The sequence below is a fragment of the Lathyrus oleraceus genome, chromosome 7, assembly GCF_024323335.1.
Source record: "Lathyrus oleraceus cultivar Zhongwan6 chromosome 7, CAAS_Psat_ZW6_1.0, whole genome shotgun sequence".
Classification (NCBI taxonomy): Eukaryota; Viridiplantae; Streptophyta; class Magnoliopsida; order Fabales; family Fabaceae; genus Lathyrus; species Lathyrus oleraceus.
In genome coordinates, this window is record NC_066585.1 from 535,322,916 (window position 1) to 535,333,751 (window position 10,836).

Genomic DNA, 10,836 nt, shown 5'->3' on the forward strand with positions numbered 1-10,836 from the left:
TGCAAGTTAGGATAGTTTGACTTGCTTCCTTTGCAAGTTAGGATAGTTTGACTTGCTTCCTGTGCCAGTTAGGATAGTTTGACTTGCTTCCTGTGCAAGTTAGGATTAGTTTAGACTTGCTTCCTGTGCAAGTTAGGTTTTGCTTGGCTTGCTTCCTGTGCAAGTTAAGTGTGTGTGGCTTGCTTCCTGTGTGAGCCATACTTAGGATAGGTTGGCCCTCGTGCCATTTAGCTAGAAACCTTAACTTAGGGTTGATTTTGCATGACAACATCTAGGCTCGAGTCGTAGTCTCCCTAGAGTTGTGTCTCCCTCTGTTATCTGGTTAGGCTAGTCCTTTATCCCTGCGTAGGGGAACTACATCGCCCTGATCTTCACACCAGATGAAGTATGTAGGCAGGAGATTGAGCTGATCTCTCCGGGCGCCTTTTCTTTCTTTTGTGTGTGTTGTCTGACAGATGCTAGGCTCGAGTGCCTGACTCCTTAGCAATTTGTTGTCTGTTTGTTTGAATGCGTGCTTGACAGTTATAGGCTGAGTCCCCGACTCCCTATCAACCTGTTGTGTTGTTGTGTGCTTGGAAGCCGATGTAAGTCCATCGAGTGGCATTTGGGTTCCAGTGTGTGTGTATTTTGGTGCGGATGCTGATGTAAGTCCAGCAATTGGCATTCAGGCTCCACGTTTGCCTTTTTGTGTGTGTTTTGGTTCGGATGCTGATGTAAGTCCAGCAATTGGCATTCAGGCTCCATGGTTGCCTTTGTCTAGTTTGTTTGTGTGCGTGTCAGCCGAGCTACGAATGCTCTGATTCTTCTCTCGTCCGAGAAGATACGTATGCATAGGATGCGACATCCTAGCGAGCATGTGTCGTTTCCCCAGTCCGAACTACTTCGACTCTGATGTCTATACCTGATAGACTAAGTAGGCCCAGGATACGATATCCTGCCGAGTCAGTTTCAGTCAGTTTCTTTTGTCTCTTTCAGCCAGTGTGTGTGTGTGAGTAGTGTTATAGCAACCATTTTCCCTTCCTATTGTGCGTGGATCCCGTAGAGTACTACGGATGCGTAGGGGTGCTAATACCTTCCCTTCGCATAACCGACTCCCGAACCCATACTCTTTGGTCGCGAGACCACGTCTTTTCCAGGTTTACTCTGAGCGTTTCCTTTCCCTCTTTTGGGATAAATAACGCACGGTGGCGGCTCTGTTGTTCTTTCTTTTCCCGCCGATTTTTCGCGCGATGCGACACTATTCCAATTCCTTCACACGTTCTCATAGTCCTTCCACAGAATCCCCTAAAATCACCTCCCCGTTAGTTATCCATGTCCTTTCTAAACCTGACAACTTGCACCCCATGCAAACCAGAGCTAAGTCTGGTTTTGCCCAACCAAGACTACAACCCAAACTGTTGCTCACCCATGTTGAGCCAAAAAGTCCCAAACAAGGTCTTGTTGATCCACAATGGAAATATGTCATGCAAAGTGAGTGTGATGCTTTGATAAAGAATCAAACATGGTCTTTGGTACCCTTACCACCTCATAAACAGGCCATTGGTTGAAAGTGGGTCTTTAGAATTAAAGAAAACCCTAATGGCATTGTTAACAGGTTTAAGGTCAGGTTAATGGCCAAAGGCTTCCATCAAAGACATGGTTTTGACTTCAATGAAACATTCTCTCCAATTGTGAAGCCAATCACCATCAGAATTATTCTTACCATAGTCATCACCCATAATTCGCATATTCAACAACTTGATGTCAATAATGCATTTTTAAATGGGTTACTTGATGAAGAAGTTTACATGGAACAGCCTCAAGGGTTTGTTCACACTAATTCTTCTCTTGTGTGTAAACTCAACAAGACCTTGTATGGCCTCAAGCAAGCTCCTGGGAGTTCTACCTCTCTTCTGCAGGACATAATCACCAAACTCAATATTGTTTTTTCCCTCAAGCTTCTTGGCACACTTGATTACTTTCTTGGAATTAAAGTCAAACACATTGCTCATGGGCCTCTCTTACTTACTCAATCCAAGTACCTAAGGGATTTGCTTCAAAGAACTAATATGATTGAGGTTGCTCCTATAAACACCCATATGCAGTCAACATGTAAGCTCACTAAGACAGACTCTCTTGTACAGGTCAGTGGTTGGGGCACTCCAATATGCCACCATCACTAGACCTGATATTACCTTTGTTGTCAACAAAGTGTGTCAATACATTGCACATCCACTTGAAGTTCGTTGGGTTGCTGTCAAGAGGATTTTGAGGTACCTTAAGGGTACTCTCCACCATGGTCTACTACTTCCTTCTCTGTTCCCAACTGGCTCTCCCTCTCTGCAGGTTTTTTGTGATGTAGATTGGACTTCAAACCCCGATGATATAAGAAGCACCTCAGGTGCAACAATCTTCTTTGGTTCTAATATCATATCCTGGTGGTCTAAGAAACAAACAGTTGTAGCCATATGCAACACTGAAGGTGAATACAAAAGTATGGCACATGCAACAGCAGACCTCCTTTGGGTGCAGACTCTTCTAAAGGAACTTGGCATCATCAATACTCTCCCTATTATATTATGTGATAATCAATTTGCATTGCATCTGACTCATAATCCCGTTCTTCATTCCAAGACCAAACATATAGAAATTGATCTCTTCTTTGTTAGAGAAAAAATTTCGACTAAATCAATCTCTGTGCAACACATTCCAGACTCTACACAACTTGCTGAGACTCTTACAAAGCCCTTGGCTTCCTCAAAGTTTCTAGAGTTGAGACACAAACTCAGGATAGCAAACTCCCCTTTAGTTTATGGGAAGGGTATTGAATGTAAACTAAAGTTGAGCTAGTGTTGTAGCTCAAAACTGACAGGTGTCAGTTTTTTATAGGATTACCTGCTACTGCAAGTCATCTAGTGTCGAATATAAATTCAAGTTGTAAAAAACATTGTAAATAACTTTTGCAAAACAGTTACGAGGAAACTCAATTCCCTCTCATAGATTTTTAATAAGAGAAAACTCAACCTAATATTAGAGATGAGACAAATGATTACATGTTGGTTCTAGATAGGACAAGAGACGGATCAAACCAGGTGAGCGTGGATACCAAATTTGTTATGAATATTTGATTAGAGCACAATTGATCAAACACTTTTAAGATCAAAACAAATAGAACTTTAATAGTAGACTTACAAAAACAAAAAAAAAAAGACGAAGAGAAATTATAGCCATTTTCTTTTCATTGATGAATACTACCAAATTACAATCTTGAAACACTATAATTTTATTTACAAAATTACACAGCTAATACAATAAGAGATCGACATTAAGGAATCTATACAAAATATATGCTATTCATAACTAACTAGACTTAACTAACCTTACTAAGAACAGTAAACACTTAAGTGGTTAAAAAACAAAAATGAACAGGTCATCATAATTGACTGGACCCATCTATACAAACAGAAACTAAAAAAAAAAATCAATGAAAGTGCATGGACAACCTAACTGAACACTTAATCTTGAATATCAATGTAAACTTAATCAAACATCTTCGTATGGCTCTATTATTCTTTCCATGAGAATACTAGAAGATTCACTCTAACACTTCTTTTTTTATTCGATAAAATTCAAATAAAAGTGTCTTAGAATGAGAGTTTTAGAGTGAGTGTGGCTAACTCGTCAGTCCAATTCTATGAATGTCTTCTACACATGTCTAATAGGAGTCTCTCTCTCAGTTTTTTATTTGTAGACCTGAAAGAAAATTAAAGATAAAGCTTAGCAAATAATAAAATTTTCAGAATCAATCTTTGGAAAATCTAGAAGCGATTATATAAATCATTTTAAGAAAAGTTTAAGCAAAAACAACAGCACAAGCTGAGCAAACATTACAGAAACTGAGACACTAGTAGTATGCAAGGTTTTAAATTGTGGCTACTGTCATAATTTGTAATTACAAATCTTCGACATTGTAGAAAATTGTGGATAAATGACACGCGGCGCAATTGCGATTGTTGTAACGCAGTGGCAGAGGTCTCAAAATCCTTGACTTCGGCAATGGACAACGGTTTTTTCTCTTCAATGTTTAGCAGGTTTTAAGAACACAAGTTAACTGCAGCTAATAACGAAATTTCAAATAAATAAAAAATCAATAAATAGGTGCATTACCTGGACATGTAACGAATCCAGTTGAGCTGCAGTAGGAAAGAAGTTGAACGAAACAATGTATGCATTAAGCAAGATGCTACTGTACTCAACATCAAGGGTGCAGGTCTCTCTTAAGCCTCAAAATAAAGCTCAAATCGGAGATAAACTTAATCTGATTAAGTTAACACAATAATTTTTACCCAGAAATACTCTCACATTATTCATATCTACTAGTGTTTTCTTCTTTTCTCTTTTTGTTTAAAATCGTCTGTGGGCTCTACTTGAGGAGAGATCCTCTTGACAGCGCATTCATTTTCATGACCACCAACAACAGCATTCTTATCTGGTGCATGAAATTGGTCCATTTTTTCGCAGAATGGTTCGTCATATACGAGATAAACTGCTGTCTTCTTCACAACGATACCGTACCCAAAAACGACAACAATCTCCACTTTGTCACCAGGTTCCATAGTTGATACGACTCTCTGCCATTCCTCATTTTCAAAGGAGGATAGTGCCTCTCTCTTATAGAGTTGAATGGTAGCCTTTGTGTGATTTATCAGCAATACATTTTTAAGGCCATATGATGTAATGTCGTCTGAACCTAAAGAAAGGACAATGCACATCACTGTCTTCAAGTTGCGTTCTTCCACTTGAGGGACTTCAAAAATTACAGAAGATCCTTCTGAATTGAAAGTTAACCAATCTGGGTAGTTATCACCGGGGAGCAAAAAATAACCACACCCATCGACAGTCAAATTCTGTAAAAAGGTGAAGATACAAAATAGGCTCAAAAATTTATTTAACAATATATTCATATGACCTTGTCATTTATCCAACAATCAAATATATAATAGTCCTCATAAGATAATTAATTGCATTTCTATGAATAAAAAATCATGATCTTTTTTTTCTAACTGAAAGTTCTGAAGTAATTTTATTTTGCAGGGGGAAATCATTACTCAATTTTAAAAGTTACACATAGAAATATTTGCTTGGATTCTTAAAACAGAGACTATCAAAATATCATAACAACCAAAATAATAGTGAGGGTTTCTGGTTGATTTCCGTTTGATATCTTAGCATTGCTATCAATATACTCTTGTTCCAAGACACCCTGTCTTACTAAAAAATATAACAATTGAAAAGTACACATGCAAGTGTGGGGGAGAGTGAAACCTGTAAGATCCTCTCTTTTAGAATGTTGGTGATTAGGCAATTCATTCCCATTTGAATTATAAGAGACTTCATGGAATTTCTTGAAGTTGAAACATGCACTTGACTTTGACATTCAACTATCAATGAAGTCTTCACATCTGATACCTGTGATGTAATTCCAATTGAGTGTTCCAATTTTATAGAATTTGTTGCACTTAAAGCATTTAAAATTCTTGTTTTGTCTTGTGAAAGTTGAAACTCTGATCCACACTCTAGCCAAAGGGTTTGAAGCTTTGGAATGGAAATGGTAATAGATGATAGATCGTGGGAACTTCTGCTTGATGAACCTATAGAAATAAGGGATGACATGCCAGTAGTTGTTTGAACAGGGGGTGACAGATGATTTATTGGTGACATCCAAGACTGAATGATGGAAGGAAACACATCACGTGAGAATCCTTTGTATCCGCACAAAGAAATGTATCCAATGCTTTTTGACCTTACTATTGAAAAGGGCACTTTTGTTATAGCTGTGTTATCTGCCATCAGAGTGGATAAAGATTTCATCTGTTCAAAGTCTTCTTCCAACTTGTCAAGCATTAAACAACCAGATAAAATGAGAGATTTCAGAGATTTCAACGTATAGATGTTCCTTGGAAGGTTACAATGCTATGGGATACAGTCTTTCAAATTTATCAGAAGAACTTTATTGAGATGTCCAATGCTATGGGATACCTCAGACAACCTAGGACAATCTTTGAGTACCAGCTTTTCAAGATTAGGCAGGTATGAAAAGTCAGGGGTCTGTCTCAGATGATAAGAATGACTAAGATTGAGAATTTTCAGCTTCTCCATCCTCTGCAAGAACAGAAATGTAGAGAATTTAAATGGATAAAAAGTACAAAAATATATATGCAAGCAATTGCAATTTTGAGAGAGGTAAGTAAAATATTAATGTGGGTGCAGACAGTAGTTATAATACAAATCTACATTGGTTTAGTATTGCTTTTTCTTCCAAAATATTCTATCTATGTATGAGCGTTCTGCACAGAATTTCAAAATTTGGGATGATACAGGTTTTTGTACGAAAACAGGCTCAGATTTATGAGATTTTGTATTGTGGGAGCTGCGATCCTGCGACTCTGGATTCCGTGTGCATCACAGTACAGATGGTGCTTCAAAGATCACAGGATCGTGCGATCACACAAGATGACTCGCGATCCCACCAACACGGTATAACAGCTTGACTAGTCTAGCAATTACTACCTTTGTCTCTAAATATAAGACTTTTTTTGAGATATTTCCTTGTTCTTTTTAATAGGACCCCTTTTAAATTTTCAACTGCTTTAATTATTTCTTTACCAAAAATATTTCTAGTGATGTTACACCTTTTTGTGTAACCCGCAATAAATACTATGATGGAAACATTAACCAGTACTCTCTCCTAAAGGGTAAACATGTAAAGCAACACCAATTGTCAAAAAAATTAATACTACTATCAACTTCTTAATTCTCATGATTTAATCAACGGAGTCCTATATTAATGAGCATATGTAGTATTATTTAATCCATTAAAAACGAAATATGGGACTCCAACACTTAACCTAAATTTTGTTTATAATTATGAAAAGTGAAAACAACTCAAAATACTAAAAATTGAACTCAAAATCAGTACCTGCATCTCTTTCCACACAAGTTTGACATTGCTGTTTTCTAACTCAAGGGAAATTAAATTTCTTTGATAAAAATTTGAAGGTATGCATGTTAAAGAAAATCCGTTCCAATACAGCCATCTCAAATTTCTTGATAGATATTTAAAATCTCCTTCAAGTTGTGCACCAGAAAGTTGAAGCAATCTGAGTTTCTTCATGTTCTCAAATGCTTTGGTACTAAAACATTGTGTACTAAAACTTGGCAGCTTCAAAATCAGTCCCTCAACATCAATTGTTCCCTGCGAAATATAATGGACCAAAAAGTAAAACATGTTATGGAGAAGCACAATCATAAGAAACAAGGCAGATAAAAAAAACTTGAGATGATTAAAATCATTGTTACTAGGAAAGAGGAAGCACAAAACAATCCACAACCAAACTCATATTCAAAGCTTTTGTGCTAGACCGCACAAATGAATGTTGACTACTAACTCAAAAATGTTTTTTTGCTTCTTTGAGCTTAAGATATTTTAAGTTTTTATTTTCTTATTTACCTAAAAAACAATTTAATCCAGAGTTAATAACAAAGTATATGAAGTTCTTACAGTATGTTCAGATAATACATCAAGCACATCCTCGTGAAACCATAACCTACTATGTTCCTCAGGCTTCTTTGGTGACTTTTCCCGAATGATTTCTCTTCCCATATCTCGCAGCAAATCATGCATGACAAGCTTGTTCTTATCATCAACTGTTACAAGGCTTCGCTCAACAAGGATACGTATTCCAATTTCTGCGAAAAGTCCACAACCATTTAATATATGAATAACATCATGTCGGTCCATCCCAATAAAGAAACAGGCTATGTCAAGGAATATTTCTTTCTCTGTATCATCATTTAAGCCATCATAGCTTATTTTTAACTTCTTGTATACTTGATCATTGGGAATTCTTTTGAGTTTCTCCAATACACAATTCCACTCTAATACCTCTCGATCAAATAAATAGGATCCAAGGACTTCCAGAGCTAGCGGCAATCCCCCTGAATACTTAACTACATTTCTTGAAATTTCAGAAAAATCTTCTTTAGGGCTTGTTTGCTTGAATGCATGCCAACTAAAAAGCTCAAGAGATTCCCCTTCATCCATTTCTTTCATCATGTATATTTTGTCAACTCTATTCCCTCTAAGTATATGCTTATCTCTTGTTGTGATGATTATTCTACTCCCAGGAGCAAACCATTTACGATTTCCACACAGAGCATTTAGTTGGTCCAATTTATTTACATCGTCAAGTATAAGAAGTATTTTTTTATGACAAAGTCTTTCATTGAACATATATTTTCCTAACTCAATGCTTTGTATTTTGGTTGTTTCTTTGAAAATATCATGCATGAGTCGTTCTTGTAAATATGTTGGTCCAGTAACTTGCTCCCAAACCTCTCTAACATTTGCAAGAAAACTCCTACCTTCAAAATTGCGGCCAATTTTATTGTAAATGGCTTTTGCAATGGTGGTTTTACCAATTCCACCCATCCCCCACATCCCTAGTAGTAGAACATCATTTGATTGTTGAGAGTCTAGAAGTTGAATCATATCTTGCACTCGAGATTCGACTCCAACTGGATTATCAGCGATGAACAAATCTGTCTTGTCAAGCAAACGTGTAACATTTGCAACAATACTCTTGACAATCTCACATTCATCCCTACAAAGAAAATGGTACATTTACATGCACTTTGATTTATGTATCATAAGTAACTACTAACTACATATGTATGAATGTCCGTATGTGTTAAATTTTGCGGGGGAAATTTGAGTAAGAAATGTATTGTTGGATGTCTTTATGTGCAAACTGAATCGCATCAAAAAGTTGCAATTAGATTGAAAGTATTTACCAAAGATGCGAATTGTATGTGCAATTATCATTTAGTACATAGGCAGCATGGCAAGAAAAATAATATTTCAATAAAAATTCCAGGCTTCACTATTAATATGTCACATCTTAACCAAACAAGAAAGGATTCAGAGTAATTAACTTGTTGAGTTGGTGGCTATGAATCACGGGTACAACACGGATACAAGACACGATACTGACATGCAGATACAGATAATGATTGAAGAAAATCAGAGTAATTGAATGTAATCACATGTGTCGGTATAATGTTTGTGTCAAACACTGGACCCACTTAAAGCCGAAATGTCGATGCTACATAGGTTGGAGGAGGGTCATTTGCTAGATTCTGGAAAACCAATCATTTAGAAGGTTTACGCACCGAAAAGAATTGCAAGACCTAAGAACTACCACGTAAGACCAGTTACTAGGTAACTATGAGAAGGGAGACTTAAGAAACTTCTGTGTTGGGAAGTCAATATGATGGGAGAACTCCGGCATACATTAGATATTAGAAGAATGGAGAGTATGGTTGGTTTAACCACATTAGCTATTTTGAGAGTGGATAGTAAGGTTGTTCATGGTGGATTTAACCATATAATATAACCGACCCATACCTAATTATAATTCATTTTTATAACCGGATAGGAAGACCAACCCTAGTTACCGGATAAAAGATTTCCAACCACAATAAGAGTCCTTATAAATTTACATTTTTTTTTGTTTTAATATCTTAATCCACTTTTACAACTTTGCCTAAAGTTATCCAAACATAAATCAATTTAAATTCAACTCACTTTTATTCTTTTAACCATAATCAATTTAACATAATCAATTCACTCAACATACCCTAAGTATTTGAGAGAACACTACAAAGTCCAAGACGAATTTGGGTTCTACTCTAAAGATAAATAATCATGAAACTAAAAGATTAACCCAAAAATGAATAAAAACAAATCAGCAAAACATTAAATTAAAAAGAGAAGATTGAAGAATTTAAAAGCAATAATAACCTGAAATTTAGGACAACAAACCCTGAAAGACCAGCAGCCTCATGAAGTGCCGATCTCCATCCTTGTTCCATATACAACTCCTCCGCCGCTGAAAATCTGTTCAAAAGACTTTGAAAAGCTTTTCCAAACTCCCCAGTTTGACGACGAACTTCCGACGGATACATATCATAGAACACAGGAAGAACCACCTGACCTATAGTTCTATGACACTCCATAATTTGAACTAACTCTTGAAGACACCAGGGCGAATCAGCGTAGTTTTTCGAGAACACGATAATAGAAATTACAGAATCTTCAATTCCTCGTAGTAGTGACTTTGAGATGTGATCACCTCTTTGAATGGAATGATCGTCTTTGAAAACGATAATTCCGGCGTTTTGAAGAGAGGCGTAGAGATGTGAAGTGAAAGATGCACGAGTGTCTTCGCCTCTGAAACTCAAGAACACGTCGTACTTTCTACTGATTCTGGCGGGAATATCTAAACCGAAGAATGGGAAGTTTAAGAAATCATCGTTAACCACATCATCATCGTCGTCACTGGAAAATGGACTCCGGGAAGACATGGATGATTTGAGATTTCGTGAAAAGAAGATATGGATGTTTGATTTTCAGATCTAGTGGAGCTGGGGTTTTAAGAGTCTACCTTCTTTTCATATTTGTCATAATGTCCGGTCTAAAAAGTCAAAATGGGGAGAATTGTTTCTTCCGGAGTATCTTTGGATCGGTGGTATGGGATGAAATGGAATGGAGTAGAATGGTTACTATTAAGATTCAATTGTTTGGAATTACAAATAATTTATGGAATGGAATTGAAAATGATGAAATCCATTCCATCCAATTTCATTCAAATCTCTATTTTTTTATTTCATCCAATTTGGGGTGTATGTGATGGAATGATATATTTTTAATAAAGTAACCCAATAATGGAGTGGGATCTATATTCCATTCCGCTTCACTCCTTTCCGCTCCGTCATGTTTCATTATGCTCTGCTCCG

The 10,836-nt window shown here is 36.7% G+C and overlaps 1 pseudogene; it reads right to left on the bottom strand.

Moving 5' to 3' along the window:
* Nucleotides 1-3,192: 3,192 nt before the first annotated feature.
* Nucleotides 3,193-10,612, bottom strand: LOC127108312 (disease resistance protein RPV1-like; annotated as a pseudogene).
* Nucleotides 10,613-10,836: the final 224 nt, after the last annotated feature.